This window comes from Aulostomus chinensis, chromosome 1 (genome assembly GCF_037954235.1).
Source record: "Aulostomus chinensis isolate RoL2024-O1b breed Wild chromosome 1, RoL_Achi_v1.0, whole genome shotgun sequence".
In the NCBI taxonomy this organism is placed as follows: domain Eukaryota; kingdom Metazoa; phylum Chordata; class Actinopteri; order Syngnathiformes; family Aulostomidae; genus Aulostomus; species Aulostomus chinensis.
In genome coordinates this window covers 56,526,600-56,550,123 of record NC_141320.1, presented here as the reverse complement: position 1 = coordinate 56,550,123, position 23,524 = coordinate 56,526,600, and the positions used below count along the sequence as shown (strand labels likewise).

The 23,524-nt window shown below is 42.6% G+C and overlaps 1 protein-coding gene and 1 non-coding gene across 2 annotated transcripts in view; one reads left to right on the top strand and one right to left on the bottom strand.

Moving 5' to 3' along the window:
* Window positions 1-23,524, top strand: part of LOC147272324 (uncharacterized) — a 59,395-nt gene that overhangs the window by 18,253 nt on the left and 17,618 nt on the right. The gene's annotated exons all lie outside the window — the stretch shown is intronic.
* Window positions 18,981-19,052, bottom strand: trnaa-agc (transfer RNA alanine (anticodon AGC)). The gene has a single exon. It is a non-coding gene; the product is annotated as a tRNA-Ala (tRNA).

The following is a 23,524-nucleotide window of genomic DNA, read 5'->3' as shown; positions in this document are numbered from 1 at the left end:
GATCTCTCTGACCATTCCAGTGTCCAGCTGCACTGCTGAAAGGACATTCAGTGGGCTGAGACGGCTCCACACGTGGCTGAGGAGCACAATGGGTCAGGAAAGGCTTCACCATCTTGCCATTTTGTCAGTGGAGAGTGAGGAACTTTGCAAGTTAAGCCATAGCCAAGTGATTGACGACTTTGCGCAAATGAAGACGAGACGATACACCTTGCTTCCCAAAAAAGAATTCCTCACTTCCTTCCCGTCATTCACTATCTTAGAAAATGTTCTCATGCTCAAGAAAAATAACTACTACAACAAAAAGAATGTTCAATAAATATTTCTTAAAGATTCATTTCTCTTTAATTTTTGCTTTAATCAGTTATGGATTAAATTGCTTATGAAAGGCCTAGTTTGTAAAAATCTCTACCTTTTTTCCATGTTATCATTCCTACACGACACACTCTAAATACATAGTCTCATAAGATCAAATAGTGAATTTACAGGATACTGAATTGTTATTTTCCTCTGCACTTTGCATGCTCTCATCAATTTTTGGTGCCCCAGGAGTGCCCCTGTACACTATTGGGTCTAGTGACGCTCCTGCCAGTCACCATGAAGAAAGGAACTTTTGGCTGAGCACTCATGTTCTTTTCTGCAGGTTGAATGTCGCATTTGTTGGACATGTTGCCGGCTCACCCTCTGTTTCCCTTGAAGGGCGGGGCCTGATGGGTAACCTGGAGAAGTGCGAGTGTGAAATGAATGGCGGAGCAGCGTGCGTGTGAGGAAGTTTCCGCCATATGTTCAGCGAAATCGGTGTGTGTAATGTGTCATGTAGTACTGTCAACGAGCGCAAGGCGGCAGTGTTTTGTTTCTTCTGTGGATGTAATAAAGCCGTTGTTTTCGTTAGCGGCACTGAGGCACCTTGTCTTTCTCCTGCACCTGATGGAGTGACCCGCACCGCTAAAAGGCCTGTTACCAGCCATAACGAGCCATAACGTACAATTCAGCAGCGCTAATCACTACGGTTTTTAGCCGGGAAGCTGACGGACGTAACACTGGGGGCTCGTCCGGGATTTTTCTTCGTCGGAGTCGGAGGAAAAAGGAAAATGTGACTGAAGCGGATAATGGCGACACTCGGAGGTAACGCTAATGCTCGAGTTGATGGCCACGCCAAGCTGGCTAGATTTGCTAACACCAATCCTTTCGTTGTGGACATAATGGACGTTGCACAAGTTGGGACGGACACTCGTGATTGTTGTTGTGACTGTGGCGTGCGTGCTAGCCGCAGAGGGAGCAGCAACCCTTTCGTTGCGGATACAGAGCCAACGTTAGCCGCTAGTGGAGCCCAAGCACCTGTCCTGCTGTCCGACGCTGCATGGCCGCTCACACCGCCACCTTCAACAACGACGAACCCTTTTATTTCAACGCCAGCTCACGCCGACACGTCGGCTGGTGAGTTCAAAGCTTTTGTTCATACGGACTGTGACCATATTGGAAAGGCAGCTTCTACACCAGCGGTAGCTTCATGTCATGTGATGGACGATAGCCACATCCAAGCTCCCGCGTCGTGCACTTGCAATCAGCAGCGGAGCGGCCTTACTCCTGCTAATCTGCACGTGTCCCCCATTATATCGCAACTGGCCCAGCCTGCCAGACCTCGCTACAATGAGCAAGCCCACCGAAGTAGCACCAGCCCTCACCAGTGTGGACGCCACCGGCCCGATGGAAATAGAGCTTGGCCTGGAACTCGTGGCCGTTCTTCCTACATCATGCCTGGCTGTGAATTGATGGACAGCAGCGATGACGAGTTGTATGGACAGAAGGAACGAATCCCCACACTGCAACCTGGCAAGTTCGATGGCTCGACTTCATGGAAAGACTTTCTCTATCAGTTTGAGAGCTGTGCTGAGGCTAACTACTGGTCGGAGAAACCCATGGCAGTGCAGATTAGATTTAGCCTGACAGGTGCAGCCGGTGCCATTGTCCACAAGAACCCCAGATCTGCTCGTTGGAGCTACCAGAGGATGGTGGATGAGATTGAGTCTGCCTACGGTCCCTGTTCAGAGCATGCAGCAGCAATCGGCATCAAACTGAGACAGAGAGTGAGAGGACCAGGTGAGACTCTGCACAGTTTAAGAGACCATATCTATGAGAAGGTGTCCATTGTGTATGCTGACAGAACTGAGCTGGAGCAGGAGGCTGTTAGCGCTGAGATTTTTATCGGTGCTTTGGCCGATGCGGAGGTTGTCCAGCGGCTGCTGGAGGAGCATCCCCGTACACTGGCTAAAGCTTATGAAATAGCCCACCGCTACGAGACGACCAGGCGGGCAGCAAGGACTGTTCCACAGCTAATGCAGCAAGGTCAGCATGGTGGCGGGGAGCGGCGTGCCAGGGCAGCCATGGTACGTGGAAACCCTTTCACTGCTGTGGTTGAGGATCCAGCGGGGGTAGCAATCGACCCTTCCACTCAACCTGAGAGGGTGCCAACATCTCAGTGACCCTGGCAACCCAGAAAAAAGAGAGACATGGGTGCAGACTGGAAGGAGGTCATCTGCCATAACTGCAGTGGTGTAGGGCATCTGCAGAAAACCTGCCCTTCACCCCGCCGCCCCAAGCCATCTGCCCATGACCCCCTTCGCACTGCCCCAGTTCCTGGTGCAAGCGCCGTAAACGCATGTCACCCAAGTCATGAAGAAGACATGCTAATTCATGTCCTGATACATGAACTACGAATGTGTGCTCGCTGGACTCTGGCGCAAGGCGGAACGTGCTTTCCCTCCATCATTTCAACTCCATCCCTGCTGAGTTCAGGCCCCCCCCCCCTTAACTGTGCTCAGCGAGTTAACTTTGCCGGTGCATATTGGAAATAATGTGACTGATGTGAACTTTGTCATGGCTAACACTGCTGAGAGCATGAAGGTCATCCTCGGGTCACCCTTTCTACGCCAAGCAGGTTCCCATTTGGACTATGGCGGCAGGGAGGCCACCCTCTTTGGTAAAAAGTTCCCCTCCTGAACCCCAACCATCATACCCAGGCACCCATAGTCAGAGTCGCCCGGACTGCAGTTTTGGAGTCAGGATGTGAGTACGTTGTGCCGGGTACCGCCTGTTTCCGCCATGCTGTGAATGGGAACATGATGTTAAGCCCCACAAAGACTTTCATTGAAAAGCACCAAGTCCTGGTGGCGCACGTTGTGGTGCAGGCATGGCAGTGCACCAATATTCCCATCAGGGTTTTCAACCCTGGCACCGCTCCTGTAACACTGAAACGGGGATCGGTGGCTGGCGTCCTCCAACCTGCCACAGTACTAGAGGAGACGGAGTTTCAGCCAGCAGGAGCTCCAGCAGCACCCAAGTCTACTAACCATTTCTCTAGTTCTGTTCCCCACCACCTGCAGGTGCTGTATGCAGACAGCTGTGTAACCTGACGGAGGATGGCCGCTGTCGGCTGGCTCACCTGCTACGGACCTATGGTGATGTCTTCTCCACGGGGCCCACTGACCTTGGTCGCACTCGCCTGGTGCAGCAGGATATCCTGACCACACCGGGGCCCCCTGTGAAACAACCACCACGCCGGATGTCCCAAGAGAAGCAGGTAGGGGCTGATCAGCAGGTACAACAGAGCTTGGAGACTGATGTGGCTCGGTCCAGCAGCAGCAGCTAGGCCGCACCAATTGTAATGGTAAAGAAAAAGGACGATAGCCTACGGCTCTGTGTAGATTATAGGCTTCTGAATGAACGGACTATTAAAGATGCATATCCCTTGCCACGTATCCAGGACACGTTGGACACCCTGCCCACTGCCAAGTTCTTTAGTACATTGGATTTAACATCAGGGTACTGGCAGGTGGAAATGACACCCAGGGCCCGCAAAGCTGCAGCTTTTTGCACCCGAAAGGGGTTGTTTGAGTGGAATGTGATGCCATTCGGACTTTGTAATGCCCCGGCCACATTCCAAAGACTTGTGGACCGTGCATTGCAGTGGGAGACATGCTTGGTGTATCTCGACGACATCATAGTCCTGGTGTTCACCAGGCTGCGTGAGGCTGACCTTAAGCTGAAACCATCCAATGAGCATTGAGGCTCTGCTGAATTTCATCCTGAAGGACTGCCTCAGCACTGTTGAGAGGGAAGGGTTCAGGGAACTGGTTCAGGTCCTTGAGCCTCATATGTTTGCCAACCAGAAAGGTTTGTGTGGAAATGATCTAAAGCAGTAGTTGATATCTCCAGTTTATTTCATCTTGAATTTCAATGTATTGATTTACTCTGGGTGTCATTTTCAGACCATCAAACAAACGGTGGCCAAAAAGTACCAGGAGGAACGGGAAGGAGTGAAAAAGGAAGTCCAGCTGCCATGTGGACATCTGTGGACATGGAGGCTCCCTTGGCTCTGACCTGTCACTGCATTAGTGAGAATGAATGTGTTGGGAGTGCAAGACTTTCCACAAAGTCACCCTGCTGACAGTTTGGCCCCAGTCCAAAGAGGCCTGATGGAGGACTGGGCCATCACCAACAAAGTCAAGTGTCTTGTGAGCGACGCAGCACCAAACATGACAGCATCCACTAGACAGCTCCAAATTCACCACTCAGTCTGCACTGCACATCGTCTGAATCTAGGAGTCAGAAAATCCTGTGATCAGATCCCCACTTCCATCATCAGACACAAAGCCAGGAACACTGTCACATCCTTCAGATCAGCACTACAGCCAAGGAGAAGCTGGCTCAGGTGCAGCAACAGATGGGAGGGCCAACCCTGAAACTCATCAGTGAGGTGCCAACACGCTGGAACAGCACACACAGCTGTCAGGGCTGCATGATGAGAGGGAACCAGTGTGGGAACCTCTGGCCTCTCTAAGACAGATTTGACTCCACTGACAGCTGAGGAGTTCACCACCATAGGAGAAGCACTTCTAGTAAACAGAGGTCATTCTAGTAGCCTGGTCCCTCTGTGGTTGAGCTATAATTGTAGGAAATATGGTCATTATTCAATGGTGACATCTCTCTGCTGAATAATGTAGAACTGAACGGATCCACTGGACCTTCTTTTTCCAAACAGCAGCATGCAGCAGCTGTCCTGAGTTGAAAACTGCACATTTCTGTTGGTGAGAGTTCATCAAGTGATGGACTTTGTCTCTCAACAGAAGCTGTGTGGAAAAACCCTGCAGCTACGAGCGCTTCAGATTCTGAGAGTGATTCTTACGCCATTGGCTGGTTTAACCTGGCGTCTGACCGTGGAGGTGGCTGAAAGGAGCGTGACATGGCTGCACAGGTAAATCAACTAAAGCAGAGTTAGTGTTTGGCAGCAGGCCAGGCCGACAAATGCTAATGTCTCTGACTGACTGACTGATGAAGTTGGACCATTGGTCAGACACAATGATGCATGACCCCAAATAGTGGCCTGGGTCTTGATGAAGCTCACGTTAGTTTTAGCTTCATTTTGAGTTCATGAGCAACTCTGACTACATCACTGTAGCATCATTTTGAGGTTATTAGCAACTCTCCCTACATCACTGTCATCATCATTTTGATTTCATCAGCAATTCTTACTTCATAAATGTAGCATTATTTTGAAGTTTTTAGCAGCTCTTTCTACATTGCTTTCAGCATCATTTTGAGATGATAAATTCTTACTCCATCACTGTCAGCATCATTTTTAGTTTATGAGCAACTCTTACTACATCACTGTAGCGTTATTTTTAGGTTATTAGCAACTCTTAAAACATCACTGTAGCATCATTTTGAGGTTATTAGTCACTCTTAATACATCACTGTAGCATTATATTTAGGATATTATCAAGTCTTACTACATTACTGTTATACCATTTTGAGGTGATGAGAAACTCTTACTACATTCCTGACAGCATCATTTTGAGGTTATTAGCAACTCTTAATACATCACTGTAGCATCATTTTTAGTTTATGAGCAACTCTTACTACATCACTGTAGCGTTATTTTTAGGTTATTAGCAACTCTTAAAACATCACTGTAGCATCATTTTGAGGTTATTAGTCACTCTTAATACATCACTGTAGCATTATATTTAGGATATTATCAAGTCTTACTACATTACTGTTATACCATTTTGAGGTGATGAGAAACTCTTACTACATTCCTGACAGCATCATTTTGAGGTTATTAGCAACTCTTAATACATCACTGTAGCATCATTTTTAGTTTATGAGCAACTCTTACTACATCACTGTAGCGTTATTTTTAGGTTATTAGCAACTCTTAAAACATCACTGTAGCATCATTTTGAGGTTATTAGCAACTCTTAATACATCACTGTAGCATCATTTTGAGGTTAGTAGCAACTCTTAAAACATCACTGTAGCATCATTTTGAGGTTATTAGTAACTCTTAATACATCACTGTAGCATTATATTTAGGATATTATCAAGTCTTACTACATTACTGTTATACCATTTTGAGATGATGAGCAACTCTTACTACATTACTGACAGCATCATTTTGAGGTTAATAGCAACTCTGATGACATCACTGTAAGCATCATTTTCAGGTTATTAGCAACTGTGACGACATGACTGTTAGCATCATTTTGAGTTCTTGCGCAAGTCTTCCTACATTAATGTAGCATTATTTTTAGGTTATTGGCAGTATTTACTGCATTACTGTCAGAATCATTTTGGGGTAGTTAGCAACTCTTACCACATCACTGTAGCATCATTTTGAGGTCAGTAGCAACTCTGAACACAGTACTGTCATTATCATTTTGAGGTTTTTAGCAATTCTTACTCCATCACTGTAGCATCATTTTGAGGTTATTAGCAACTCTTACTACATCACTTTAAGCATCATTTTGAATTCATTTGCAACTCTTACTACATCACGGTCAGCATCATTTTGAGGTTTTTAGCAACTTTTACCACATCACTGGAGCATCATTTTTAGGATAGCAGCAACTCTCACCACATCACTGTAGCATTATTTTGAGGTTTTTAGCAACTCTCACCAAATCATTGGAGCATCATTTTTAGGATAGCAGCAACTGTCATGACATCACATTAGCATCATTTTGAGGTTTTTAGCAACTCTCACTACATCACTGGAGTATCATTTTTAGGATAGTAGCAACTCTCACCACATCACTGTAGCATCATTTTGAGGTTTTGAGCAACTCTCACTGCATTACTTTACCATCATTTTTAGTTTCATTGCACCTGTTACTACATTACTGTCAGCATCATTTTGAGGTTTGTAGCAACTCTCACGACATTATTGTAGCATCATTTTGAGGACAGTAGCAACTCTCACTACGTGAATGTAGCATCATTTTGAGGTTAGTCGCAACTCTCACTACATCACTGTAGCTTCATTTTGAGCTTCGTAGCAACTCTCACTACGTGACTGTAGCATCATTTTGAGGACAGTAGCAACTCTCACTACATTACTGACAGCATCATTTTGAGATTTTTTGCAACTCTCACAACATCACTGTAGCATCATTTTGAGATTTGTCGCAAATCTCACTACATTCCTTCAGCATTATTTTGAGGATAGTAGCAACTCTCACTACATCACTCTAGCATCATTTCCTAGGTTAGTATTAACTGTCACTACATCACTGTCAGCATCATTTTGAGATCAGTAGAAACTCTCACTACATTACTGTAGCATCAGTCTGAGGTTTTAAGCAACTCTCATGACATCACTGGAGCATCATTTCCTAGGTTAGTAGCAATTCTCATGACATCACTGTCGGCATCATTTTGAGATTTTTAGAAACTCTCACGACATCACTGGAACATCATTTTGAGGTTAGTAGCAACTTTGACTAAATCACTGTAGCATCATTTTGAGGTTTTTAGCAACTCGGACTACACCTCTGGAGCATCATTTCTTAGGTTAGTAACAACTCTCATTACCTCACTGTCGGCATCATTTTGAGGTTTTTAGCAACTCGGACTACACCTCTGGAGCATCATTTCTTAGGTTAGTAACAACTCTCATTACCTCACTGTCGGCATCATTTTGAGATAAGTGGCAACTCTCACGACATTACTAAAGCTTTTTATGATTAGTAGCAACTCTCACTACATCACTGTAGCATCATTTCCGAGGTTAGTAGCAACTCTCACTACATCACTTTCAGCATCGTTTCGAGGTTTTTAGCAAGTCTCACCACATCACTATACCATCATTTCTTAGGTTAGTAGCAACTTTCACCACATCAGTGGAACATCATTTTGAGGTGAGTAGCATCTCTGACTACATCTCTGTAGCATCATTTTGAGTTCAGTAGCGACTCTTTCTACATTACGGTAGCATCATTTTGAGGTTTTTAGCAACTCTCACCACATCACTGGAGCATCATTTCTTAGGTTCGTAGCAATTCTTATTACATCACTGTAGCATCATTTAGAGGTTCGTAGCAACTCTCACTACATTACTGTAGCATTATTTTGAGGATAGTAGCAACTCTCACTACATCACTGTAGCATTGTTTTGAGGATAGTAGCAACTCTCACCACATCACTGTAGCATTGTTTTGAGGTTCGTAGAAATTCTCACTACATTACTGTCAGCATCATTTTGAGGTTAGTAGCAACTCTCACCACATCACTGGAGCATTATTTTAAGGTTAGCAACAACTCTCACTCCATCACTTTAGCATCATTTTGAGGTTAGTAGAAACTCTGACTACATCACTGTAGCATCAGTTTGAGGTTTTTAGCAAGTCTCACCACATCACTGGAGCATCTTTTCTTAGGTTCGTAGCAATTCTTATTACATCACTTTCAGCATCATTTTGAGTTTAGTAGCAACTCTCACTACATCACTGTAGCATCATTTTGAGGTTATTAGCAAGTCTCACCACATCACTGGAGCATCTTTTCTTAGGTTCGTAGCAATTCTTATTACATCACTTTAGCATCATTTTGAGAGTATTAGCAACTCTCACCAAATTACTGAAACATCATTTTTAGGATCGTTGCAACTCTTACCAAGTTCTTTTCAGCAACACTTTGAGGTTAGTAGCAACTCTCACTACATTACTGACAGCATCATTTTGAGGGTCATAGCAACTCTCACCACATCACTGCAGCATCATTTCTTAGGTTAGTAGCAATTCTTATTACATCACTGTAGCATCATTTTGAGGATAGTAGAAACTCTCACTACATCACTGTAGCATCATTTTGAGTTTCGTAGCAACTCTCACGACATCACTGTAGCATCGTTTTGAGGTTTGTCGCAACTCTAACCACATCACTGTAGCATCATTTCTTAGGTTTGTCGCAACTCTCACTACATCACTGTAACATCATTCTGAGGATAGTTGCAACTCTCACTACATCACTGTAGCATCATTTTGAGGTTTTTAGCAATTCTAACCACATCACTGTAGCATCATTTTGGGATGAGTAGCAAGTCTCACTCCATCACTGTAGCATCATTTTGAGGTTTAAAGCCACTCTCACGACATTACTGTCAGCATCCTTTTGAGGTTTTAAGCAACTCTCACTACATCACTGCAGCATAATTTTTAGGATAGGAGCAACTCTCACTACATCACTGCAGCATCGATTTGAGGTTTTTAGCAACTCTCACCACATCACTGTAGCGTCTTTTCTTAGGTCAGTAGCAACTCTCATTACATCACTTTCAGCACCATTTTGAGCTTTTTAGCAACTCTCACCACATCACTGTAGCATCTTTTCTTAGGTTAGTAGCAACTCTAACCACATCACTGTAGTATTATTTATTAGGTTAGTAGCAACTGTCACTACATCACTGTCAGCATCTTTTTGACATTTATTAGAAACTCTCACTACATCACTGTAGCATCATTTTGAGGTTCGTAGCAACTCACATTACATCACTTTAGCATTATTTTGAGGATAGTAGCAACTCTCACTACATCACTGTAACATCATTTTGAGGATAGGAGCAACTCTCAATACATAACTGCAGCATCGTTTTCAGGTTTTTAGCAACTCTCACCACATCACTGTAGCATCATTTTGAGATGAGTAGCAACTCTCACTCCATCACTGTAGCATCATTTTGAGGTTTAAAGCCACGCTCACTACATTACTTTAGCATCATTTTGAGATAAGTGGCAACTCTCATTACATCACTTTAGCATCATTTTGAAATTAGCATTAACTTTCATGACATCACTTTAGCATCATTTTGAGATTAGTAGCAACTCTCACTACATTACTGTCAGCATCATTTAAAGGTTCGTAGCAACTCTCATGACATCACTTTTGCATCAGTTTGAGGTTTTAAGCAACCCTCACTACATCATTTTGCATCATTTTAAGGTTCGTAGCAACTCTCACTACATTACTGTAGCATCATTTTTAGGTTCGTAGCAACTCTCAATGCATTACTGTCAGCATCATTGTGAGGTTCGTAGCAACTCTCACTACATTACTGTAGCATCATTTATAGATTAGTAGCAACTCTCACTACATTTCTGTAGCATCATTTCTTAGGTTAGTAGCAATTCTTATTACATCACTGTAGCATCATTTTGAGGTTCGTAGCAACTCTCACTGCATTACGGTGGCATTATTTTGAGGATAGGAGCAAGTCCCACTACATCACTGTAGCATCATTTTGAGGTTTTTTGCAACTCTCACCATATCATTGTAGCATCATTTTGAGGTTTTTGGAAACTCTCATTACATTATTTTAGCATCATTTTTTGATTCGTAGCAACTCTCACTACATTACTGTCAGCATCCTTTTGACATTAGTAGAAACTCTCACCACATCACTGTCAGCATCCTTTTGAGGTTTTAAGCAACTCTCACTACATCACTGTAGCATCAGTTTGAGGATAGGAGCAACTCTCACTACATCACTGTAGCATCATTTTGAGGTTCGTAGCAACTCTCACCACATCACTGTAGCGTCTTTTCTTAGGTCAGTAGCAATTCTCATTACATCACTTTCAGCACCATTTTGAGTTTTTTAGCAACTCTCACCACATCACTGTAGCATCATTTCTTAGGTTAGTAGCAACTCTCATTACATCACTTGAGCATCATTTTGAAATTAGAAGCAACTCTCATGACATCACTTTATCATCATTTTGAGATGAGTAGCAACTCTCATTACATCACTTGAGCATCATTTTTAAATTAGTAGCAACTTTCCTGACATCACTTTAGCATCATTTTGAGATTAGTAGCAACTCGCTCTACATTACTTTAGCATCATTTTCAGGTTTTTTGCAACTCTCACCACATCACTGTAGCATCATTTTGAGGTTCGTAGCAACTCTCACGACATCACTTTTTCATCACTTTGAGATTCGTAGCAACTCTTACTCCATCACTGTTGCATCATTTTTAGGTTCGTAGCAACTCTCACTACATTACTGTCAGCATCCTTTTGACATTAGTAGAAACTCTCACCACATCACTGTCAGCATCCTTTTGAGGTTTTAAGCAACTCTCACTACATCACTGTAGCATCAGTTTGAGGACAGGAGCAACTCTCACTACATCACTGTAGCATCATTTTGAGGTTCGTAGCAACTCTCACCACATCACTGTAGCGTCTTTTCTTAGGTCAGTAGCAATTCTCATTACATCACTTTCAGCACCATTTTGAGTTTTTTAGCAACTCTCACCACATCACTGTAGCATCATTTTGAGGTTCGTAGCAACTCTCACCACATCACTGTAGCGTCTTTTCTTAGGTCAGAAGCAATTCTCATTACATCACTTTCAGCACCATTTTGAGTTTTTTAGCAACTCTCACCACATCACTGTAGCACCATTTTGAGTTTTTTAGCAACTCTCACTACATCACTGTAGCATCATTTCTTAGGTTAGTAGCAACTCTCATTACATCACTTGAGCATCATTTTGAAATTAGAAGCAACTCTCATGACATCACTTTATCATCATTTTGAGATGAGTAGCAACTCTCATTACATCACTTGAGCTTCATTTTTAAATTAGTAGCAACTTTCCTGACATCACTTTAGCATCATTTTGAGATTAGTAGCAACTCGCTCTACATTACTGTCACCATTATTTTGAGGTTCGTAGCAACTCTCACGACATCACTTTTTCATCACTTTGAGATTCGTAGCAACTCTTACTCCATCACTGTTGCATCATTTTTAGGTTCGTAGCAACTCTCACTACATTTCTCTAGCATCATTTCTTAGGTTAGTCGCACTTCTTATTACATCACTGTTACATCATTTTGAGGTTCATAGCAACTCTCACTGCATTACTGTAGCATCATTTTGAGGACAGTAGCAACTCCCACTACATCACTGTAGCATCATTTTGAGGTTTTTATCAACTCTCACTACATTACTGTAGCATCATTTTGAGGTTTTTGGAAACACTCACTACTTTATTTTACCATCATTTTTTGATTCGTAGCAACTCTCAGTACATTACTGTAGCATCATTTTTAGGTTCGTAGCAACTCTCACTATATTACTGTCAGCATCATTTTGACTTTTTTAGCAACTCTCACTACATTACTGTAGCATCATTTGTAGATTAGTAGCAACTCTCACTACATTATTTTAGCATCATTTCTTACGTTCGTAGCAATTCTTATTCCATCACTGTAGCATCATTTTGAGGTTCGTAGCAACTCTCACTGCATTACTGTAGCATTATTTTGAGGTTTTTAGCAACTCTCACCACATCATTGTAGCATCATTTTGAGGTTTTTGGAAACTCTCACTACATTATTTTAGCATCATTTTTTTGATTCGTAGCAACTCTCACTACATTACTGTCAGCATCCTTTTGACATTAGTAGAAACTCTCACTACATCACTGTAGCATCATTTTGAGTTTCGTAGCAACTCAAACTACATCAATATCAGCATCGTTTTGAGGTAAGCAGAAACTCTCACCACATCACTGGAGCATCATTTCTTAGGTTAGTAGCAATTCTTATTACATCACTTTAGCATTATTTTGAGGTGAGTAGCAACTCTCACTACATTGCTTACCATCACTTTTAGGTTTGTAGCAACTCTAACCACATCACTGTAGCATCATTTCTTAGGTTAGTCGCAACTCTCACTACATCACTGTAGCATCATTTTGAGGATAGGAGCAACTGTCACTGCATCACTAGCTTTATTCTGTGGATAGTTGCAACTCTCACTACATCACTGTAGCATCATTTTGAGGTTTTTAGCAACTCTCACCACATCACTGCAGCATCATTTTGGGATGAGTAGCAAGTCTCACTCCATCACTGCAGCATCATTTTGAGGTTTAAAGCCACTCTCACTACATTACAGTCAGCATCATTTTGAGGTTTTAAGCAACTCTCACTACATCACTGTAGCATCAGTTTGAGGATAGGAGCAACTCTCACTACATCACTGTAGCATCACTTTGAGGATAGGAGCAACTCTCACTACATCACTGTAGCATCATTTTGAGGTTCGTAGCAACTCTCACCACATCACTGTAGCGTCTTTTCTTAGGTCAGTAGCAATTCTCATTACATCACTTTCAGCACCATTTTGAGTTTTTTAGCAACTCTCACCACATCACTGTAGCATCATTTCTTAGGTTAGTAGCAACTCTCATTACATCACTTGAGCATCATTTTGAAATTAGAAGCAACTCTCATGACATCACTTTATCATCATTTTGAGATGAGTAGCAACTCTCATTACATCACTTGAGCATCATTTTTAAATTAGTAGCAACTTTCCTGACATCACTTTAGCATCATTTTGAGATTAGTAGCAACTCGCTCTACATTACTGTCACCATTATTTTGAGGTTCGTAGCAACTCTCACGACATCACTTTTTCATCACTTTGAGATTCGTAGCAACTCTTACTCCATCACTGTTGCATCATTTTTAGGTTCGTAGCAACTCTCACTACATTTCTCTAGCATCATTTCTTAGGTTAGTCGCACTTCTTATTACATCACTGTTACATCATTTTGAGGTTCATAGCAACTCTCACTGCATTACTGTAGCATTATTTTGAGGACAGTAGCAACTCCCACTACATCACTGTAGCATAATTTTGAGGTTTTTATCAACTCTCACAACATCACTGTAGCATCAGTTTGAGGTTTTAAGCCACTCTCACTACATAACTGGAGCATCAGTTTTAGGTTTTAAGCAACTCTCACTACATGACTATAGCATCATTTTTAGATTAGTAGAGACTCTCATGACATCACTGTAGCATCATTTTGAGGTTTTTAGCAACTCTCACCACATCACTGTAGCATCAGTTTGAGCTACGTAGAAACTCACTACATTACTGTAGCATCAGTTTGAGGTTTTAAGCAACTCTCACTACATCACTGTAGCATCATTTCTTAGGTTTGTAGCAACTTTCACTTCATTTCTGTAGCATCATTTTGAGGTTAGTTGCAACTCTCACCACATTACTGTAGCATCATTTTGAGATTCGTAGAAACTCTCATCACATCACTGGAGCATCATTCCTTAGATTCGTAGCAAAGCTCATGACATCACTTTTGCATCATTTTGAGATTCGTAGAAACTCTCAATCCATCACTGTAGCATCATTTTGAGGTTTTAAGCAACTGTCACTACATCACTGTAGCATCATTTATAGATCAGTAGCAACTCTCCCTACATTTCTGTAGCATCATTTTGAGATGAGTAGCAACTCATTACATCACTGTCAGCATTATTTTGAGATTAGTAGCAACTCTCACCACATTGCTGAAGCATCAGTTTGAGGATAGGAGCAACTCTCACCACATCACTGTAGCATCTTTTCTTAGGTCAGTAGCAACTCTCATTGCATGACTGTCAGCACCATTTTGAACTTTTTAGCAACTCTCACCACATCACTGGAGCATCATTTCTTAGGTTCGTAGTAACTCTAACCACATCACTGTAGCATCAGTTTGAGGTTTTAAGGAACTCTCTTTACGTTACTGCCGCATCATTTTTAGGTTCGTAGCAACTCTCACTACATTTCTGTAGCATCATTTTGAGGATAGTAGCAACTCTCACTACATCACTGTAGCATCATTTTGAGGTTTTAAGCAACTCTCACTACATCACTGTAGCATCATTTTGAGGTTTTAAGCAACTCTCACTACATTACTGTAGCATCATTTTGAGGATAGTAGCAACTCTCACTACATTACTGTAGCATCATTTTGAGGATAGTAGCAACTCTCACTACATTACTGTAGCATCATTTTGAGGTTCGTAGCAACTCTCACTACATCACTGTAGCATCATTTTGAGGTTTTAAGCAACTCTCACTACATTACTGTAGCATCATTTTGAGGATAGTAGCAACTCTCACTACATTACTGTAGCATCATTTTGAGGTTAGTAGCAACTCTCACTACATCACTGTAGCATCATTTTGAGGTTCGTAGAAACTCACTACATCACTGTCAGCATCATTTTGAGGTTAGTAGAAACCCTCAATAAATGACTGTTGTGATTTTAAGGATAGTAGAAACTCTCACTACATTACTGGAGGATCATTTCTTTTTCTTTGTTTCTTTATTTGGAGCATGATTTCTTAGGTTAGTAGCAATTCTTATTACATCACTTTTGCATCGCTTTGAGGTTTTTAACAACTCATTCTAGATCACTGTAGCTTCATTTTTAGGGAAGCAGAAACTCTCACTACATCACTGTCGCATCATTTCTGAGGTTCATAGCAACTCTCACTACATTACGGTAGCATCATTTTGAGGTTTTCAGCAACTCTCACTACATTACTGACAGCATCATTTTGAGGTTAGTAGAAACCCTCAATAAATGACTGTAGCATCATTTTAAGGTTAGTAGTAACTCTCACTACATCACTGTAGCATCATTTTCAGGTTAGTAGAAACTCTCACTACATCACTGTCGCATCATTTTGAGGTTTTTAGCAACTCACTACATCACTCTAGCTTTATTTTGAGGTAAGCAGAAACTCTCACTACATTCCTGTCAGCATCATTTTGAGGATAGTAGCAACTCTTCCTACATCACTGTGGCATCATTTTATCCTTGAGATTGGGGACCAATAATTTTAATGTCCATTTTGGGGACATGTACTGTACACAGACACACAGATTTATGAAAGTCACTTTCAGGTGCCTAAAATTCCTTTGGGGACTAAAGTCTAGAAAAGTAATTTGAACATTTGTGTGTACTTTGTTTTGTGATGATAAGATTTACACCGACCAAGTCAGCCATATTGGCACCACAATCCAATTGGCATGTCAATAAGCATCACCCAATAAACCAAGGTCTTCTGTCTCAATGTATGTCACTGAAACATACTGTATTGTATTGCCTCACACTTACAGCATACAAGGATGCATGGCGTGGGTGGAACTGCCTGAATCTCTTCTGCAATGGAAGTTTGGTCAACCGTGTGGAACATTCCTGCACAATCCCCTTTGAGTGTGAAAGTAGCATCAACACAGCACCACGTGGTCCACCAGCAGCTTGGATTTCTGCTCCTTGTCTTGTAGTTCCACTTGACTTCTCCAAGGGAAGAGACTGCAAATAGTCAAGAACTCTGGGAAATTTGGTGGCTGTGGCCTCCTCAAATTCCACATTGATGTGGACACCAGTTCAAAGTTTGAAGTGCAGTTATCAACTCTGCACTGAAGTTGTTTCGTTAAAGGATAAATGATTTCCATTGTCCAATGATTTTTTTACATTCCAATCCTCTAAAGTGATGGACTGATACTGTAAATATGCAGAAATTCTCTATTGTTCAAAGTACAGATTCTGTGTTTATACATTGTCATAGTTTTTGTACTTGGAGAAACCAGAATCTAACAGGAAATCACTGTATAAAGTTGGCTCAGTTTCATAAAGTAACAACTAAATAGCTTCAATTGACAGTGATTGACCTTAAACTTGGCTATTTTGATGGACTATGCTTGCTTTTCCACTGTCAAATGAACTTTTTTAATGGGAAATTCCTGCTCATAGACTGGTTTGTTTCATAAATGAACCAGTAAGAGCCCTGAACTTAGAGAAGAACCTGAAAGGTCCTTGTTCTTCATGTTTTTTTACGTGATGGGCCTGTTTTCCTGCAGTTGAATGCACATTTATCAACACTAAATGGACTGTAATTTCATCAGTTTGGACTGTGAAACCTTCTGTGTATTTTTACAGTTTATTCCATGTAATTTTTTGGAACAGTTAATTACTGTAATTTGACAGTGTTCGTCTGGAAACTCTGCTGTCAGACTTTTTACTGTTTTTTTTACAGTTTTTTTTCTTGACAGTGTACACAGAGGTCTGGTGGTTGAGCCGGGGCATTTTTACAAGCTGCTACCCAAAATGAACGCATTTCTTCATTCAAAAGACAAAACGGTCCCAGAGCTGATTGACCCAGAATGGAAATGGCACCTCGCATTTTGTGTCTGTGTCCCACAACATTGTGTGTGATTGACAGGTCAACTGTCTGCCAGACAGAGTCCCGCCCCCACACAGCTGAGAAACGCAGCTCTCAGCAGCTGCCTCAGTCACACAGAAGATAGACGCGTTTCCTGGTTGGCGAGTGCAGACACAACTTCTGTGAGTGCAGGATTCACTTCTCTCATTGCTGTTTGTTCACTCTTGAGGTTTTATTCCTCCACCAACCTGCTTCTGTCTGGAAAGAAACAAATAACTGGAGTGCTGCACATCAACAGACTTGGAGTTTGGACACGGACGAATGAAGTTTGGCTTTTTGTTTCTTCCATCAGATCAGAGCTGATTGGAAAAAACAATCAGGTGGTTTATTAAACCAGCAGTGAGCTGGACTTCAGCCCAGGTCCACAGTCCCACTGTCAGTTCACTTCAACATGAAAGAACAAAATCCAACCCTCACCTGGCCTGGAAATAAATAGCAATTACATTACAACCCCTTTATTTCTCTCCTGTTCAGGTCCAGTTGGACTCATTCATCTCTATTTGGTAGGATTTCACTTCATGAGTTCAGAAGCATCTTCACATGAGACGCTGGTTCCTCACATTGATTGATCGTTGAATTCTGTCTTTGATCTCTGCATTCTGTGTTTGATGTCTGAATACAGTCTCTGATCTCTGGGTTCTGAGCATTGATCTCTGACTGATTCTAAACTCATCAAAGGATCACATCAGCATCTTGGTCCAGACTCCAGATGGTGATTTTACCAAGTTCACCACAGTCCTTGTTGCTGTCTGCTGTTGGGTCACAGCAAAGTAAGGAAACAGCCTGACGGTCCTCAGGAGGAAATTCAACAGCCTCCAAAGATGGAGGTGAATCTAGACCTGCTCATGTTGGCCATCCTTGATGAACTTGGGCGGTACTGTGGTGCTGGGATGAGGTCATGGAGCTGCTCTGGGAGCAGTCCTGATGTTAAATGCTGTGATGAAGGACAGTGTGGAGGCAAAATGGACAAAATGTGTCAACATGAAATAAAGTTGTAAACCTGCTTGAAGCCTTATTTTGTGTCTGATGGCCATTTTTGAAATCACTAATGATTTTTTGACTGAACATCCTGGATCCTGTGGTGTCTGATGAGGAGACAACTTGAGTACAGAGTTGGAGAAGATGGTTTTTGGAGGGGAGATGATTTTTGCAGTGCTACAAGTCAATAAAATGTCATCATGTTTCAAAATGTCCTCACTAAGATGGTTATTAATCCCTCATTCTCAGCTGCTACAGCCTAAAAAGAAGACCTTTGACTGGTGGATCTAACAAAGATCAGATGTTGTCTCCTCTAGAACATTAACAGCTTAATGTTGTGGGCAGGACTCCTACCTGAGCAGGGAGACCCCAATGGATTTCTAGTCCTGATAGGGAGAGGGAGCCTCCTGGGTGGGGAACCTGATAGGGAGTGGGACGATCCGCCCATTGTGGGTGATTGACAGAGCAGGTTTGATCTATGTTTTCATTTCAAAAGTAATTTTGAATATCTGTGGAAAGTTCGCCCACCTTGAACATGTAGAAGATGTCTTCTGATAGTTAATCGACTGTTGTCACATTTAAGGATCACTTTAGCAGATAAGATGAAGGCTACACAGGACCAGCTGGAGATGCCGGGGATTGAACCCAGGGCCGCATACATGCTCAGCATGCGCTCTACCACTGAGCTACACCCCCTCTGGTGGAGTCACTGTTTAACTGATGCAGCAACACCAACACAGACACAACATTAATTTTCTTCATTTTAGGGAGTAAAGGATCTCAGCCTGTGATCTCAAAGGCTCTGTGATCTCTGTCATTTCACTGTGATGTCAGCCCACACAGCCTTAAGGCATGTTCACATCAATCGTGACACAAATTTTTCGTGCAACAAGTTCACATGTAAAGTCCATGTAGAGAGCTGAACCCGTGTGTGTGTACTCGCCGGGAACGTGAGAGACGCGTATTCATGCATTTGAAAATATTCAACTTTTGTGACAAATTCTCAGGACAATGAGTCCAGAGAGCCGGTCAGTGTTGAGATTCCCCTGGCGTCAGGGAAGTCATGTCAACGGTCCTGGAGCCTGGAGTTGGTGTCGGTCCTTGATATTCTGGCACCGATCCTCACAAACAGGTCATCGAACAGGAACCTCGTCAGCCAGAAGTACCGCTGGAAACGGCCGTCGTCCAGGCGCAGTTCTTGGAGAAAGTGAGTTAAGAAGTTTAGAGGTCCAAGAAGCTTCTTCAGTTCAAAACTTGCCTTTAACCTTCAGTCTAGCGCTGTTCCAGCATTGGATGAAAGAGACTGGTGCTCTCATCTTCTTCAACATTGACTTGTTCTATCAGGACAAGAGAATCTGAGCTTGGATGTCATTTAGAAGTCAAAGGCTTGTTCAACTGGTAAACATCAGCTGGTGTTCACTCTGATGATGTAGCGATGGTCTGGATTCTTCCTTCTGGAGCACCAAGCTGCTGGGAAGAAGCCTGATGATGTCAGAGTTGTGTTCAGTGGCTCCTGCTGGGTCCATTTCTGACAACTGGGCTCCAAAGAGTTCAGCTGTTTAAAAGGCTCAGAAAAAGCAGCACCTCATGGTGGTCAGGAGACGAGGTGGCCGAGTGGTTAAGGTGATGGACTGCTGATCCATTGAGTTCTGCAGGTGTGGGTTCCAATCCCATCCTCGTCGTAGGAGACTTTAATTTCTGCTCCTAGATTCTGGAACGACTCTGAACTGTGAAGCTTTTCAAGAGGAGATTCCTGCAACACCAGAGAGCTGCAGTTCACTACAACACCACCTGTTGAGTTGGATGGGAGCAAAATACTTTCTAACTATAGTATTCAAGGTTTATTACGATTCCACCAGAATACTTTCTAATTTATAGTTTTAAAGGTTCGTTCCACCAAAATACTTTCTAATTTATAGTTTTAACGGTTCATTCCACCAAAGTACTGCTTCCTGTCCAACTTCTCAGTTTTAAAGGTTCATTCAGTTGAGGGCTCCTGGTTCTGTGTGAGGGGTTGAGGGTCGATATGGGATGATGAGGAAGATTTCATGTCACGATGGTCCTGCTAAAGTAACTGAGTCATGATATCAAACAATGTCATCAAAATATGCTTGAACTCTTAAAATGGCAATAAAATCTACGGAATCGTTTTTCCACAAACACTTTTATTGTGTTTTTGTGAGCATCATTTTTCAAACATTATAACATAAACTTTAAAAAGGGTCCATTCACTAACACTCTTACTTGAAGGTAGTCACTGATATCAGTAAACAGCTGATAAAGATTTGTGTTCATGTTTTAATTCTCTACTCTGACCTGTGCTGAGACACTGGACCAGAGAGGAAGACCTGCTCAGCCTCCTGCATGGACCAATTCTGCAGCTCAGTCAGGCCGTCCATGATGGCCTTCCAAAAGAGAGTAGTTCCTTCAAAATATATCATTTAAATATACCATTCTACTACTACAGAACAGCAAGCCATTCTACACAGGTCCATACACCAGTAGCACCATGGTAGGCATGCTGTTTCTATAGGCTTTGAAAGTCCAGGAACTGGGACACACCAAAATATATCCATGGTGAGGCCTGCCTCAGGAACTAGAACACCAAAGATGAACTGCACTCATCCGTGAAGCTCAGTTGTGTTGGTGTTCTATGAAGTCCTGCCTTCAGAAAGGCACCAAGGATGTCCTGTTGGTCCTCACTGTCCAGGTAGACAGGCTCAGGAAGAGGACTTGGGACAGAACCACTTAGGCTACCTGTTGAGTGAACCCTGACCCTACGGGCCAACTAAGGGACAGAAACACTTACTTTGTGCCCCATGGTATTAGTCTCACTTTAACCAATGTCTCACAATACCCCACTCTCCCCTACACAAACACACACACACACACACACACACATACATATATAAATCACACAACTAAAATACTGTACAAATACATATTTATTTTTAAGAATCAATGTATTACAAGTACTTTCAGTAAAAAACTAACCAAAATGTTCTTAAAAAAACAAAACAAAAATGTTCTTAGCAAAAACCTCTTCACCGTGTGTGTACCGCACATCTGTAAAGTGAGTGTGTGAGAGTGTGTGAGCGTAAGTGTGTAACAGTCAGTGAGCGTGACAAGAACTCCTGAAACGCTTCATCAAAGTGCTTTCAAATCTTGTTCAACTGCAACATTCATCCATTCAAACCTGACCTCATCGGTTTGGCATTGTGAAGTTTGTCACTTCAAATCTTCATTCAAGACAATTTCACCTTTAATGCGTGGACTTTGGGGGACAGTTGAAGTCCATCCAGATCCAAGAGAAGTTTTTGAAACACTTCAGAAGTGTAGCACAGTCGTGGGGGACATGCAAGGTTGAGGGCACCCATCAGTCCCATTAGCAGTGTACGGACCTGGGCAGCATTCCTGCATGTAGGCAAAGTCAGAGTAGTCAAAATAGTACATCCAACTCTGTAGCGCCACCTAAGTAGAATACCAATGTTTGAGATCCTGCTTGTTCAGCATGAATGTTCCAGCAGTGGTCACCTACCTGTGTACTTTCCAATAGTCACCAGTCGCTCTTGGTGCCACCCCTGCTTGCGCCAGTGTCTCCAACAGTGTCTCCAACAGTGTCTCAGCAGCGCCCGTGATCTTAGCAGGACTGATGAGCCTGTGGTTCAGGAACAGGTCCTTTCTAATTGTGCAGATGAGGTTTCTGTTCCAAAGCCTGGATCGTATGTTTTCATGATCTCTTTCAAAATAGTCATCAGGTATTTCCTCCCCACGTGTGGTTGCTCTCACATGAATGCTTCATCACCAGTCATCAGTCCACTGTGTGTTCATGGCAGCATTGAGCAGCAGTCAGACAACAGTTCTTAGACGCTCCATGAGTTTGGCTGAAAGTTCCCGATCCATGAACCCGTCTTCATGATCCAGGTATGGTCCTGCACACCCTGAAGCTTCCTCTGGTGGAGATTCCAGCTGCCTGGCCTCCATCTCTGAATACACTCGCTGGCCCTCAGCTTGTTTTGTTCCATACAGTCAAAAAGAAGCAGAAATAACATCACCATTGAACAGAGGTCAAACAGCCAGAGCAGCTCAAAGGCAGGGATGGGGTTCCTCACCCCTCCTCCCCTAAAACAGAAGGCACGTGGTCAATATGGGTGTTTGAAAGCAAAGGTCATGGGCTTGAAGTTTTAGTTGTTTACTCAATCAAATATTTATTTGTTAATGATATGATCATACAGAGAGGCTCACCGGACTTTTCCTCAACAAAAAAAGGTTTCAAATGTTGAAAAGCACTCTAGTAATTTATCACTGCATCAGTTAAAGACAACAATACATAAAGAAATTGCTTACCGTTGCAATCGGCCATTTTCCAAAAAACAAAGACTTCTCTCCTGGTGAAAAGAAATGAAGAGTCGTACGGTCCTCTGAGGTCCTGTTGTGTCTTTTGGTCAGAGACAAACAAAGTGTGTGCCAAGTCGGCTGTGATGAATCTCCCAGTAAACCAGGGGTTGGGTTCCCCACACCTTCCTCCCCTCAAACAGAAGGCCAGACGTGTGACTTGGAACACCAAACAGGACCAATGGTCTGTTTGAGGCTTGAGGGAGGACATGTCTGTCTTCTTGCAGTAGTTACTTTCCCTGGTGAGTAGTTACTTTCAGAGTGGAGTAACTCAGGTACTATCTCAGTTACATTTTGGCAGAGGTAACTAGTAACTATAACTACCTACTTTTGCAAAGTCCCGTGCCAGACACTGAACATGAGACACTTGCGGTCTCTTGGTGTGACAATCAGCCGCTCTGTGACAGCAGTGGAGACACCAGCAGACAGGGCGGAACCAACTGGAGCAGAGGAAGAAGAAGTAGCCCCACAAGAGCCCTCCCTCCCTCTCAATCTTTCTCTCTCTCTCTCTCTCTCTTTTGTCTTTTCTTCTATTTATTTGCCTTCTGCTGTCTGTCCTTTCCTGCTCTCGTTTAAAAACCAGCCGCAGCAGACGTCCGTTCCCATGATGAAAATGATTGTAAAAGATAGATTTGTTTTCCTCTTTAAGTTTCGAAGCATTTTCAGATTCATGAAAAGATCATCAATCAGTGTCGTATTTCAGACAGACTTCTGGTCCGTGAGGACGAGGAATCCAGCACAGATCCACAGAACTCCAACTCCCATCTTTGATG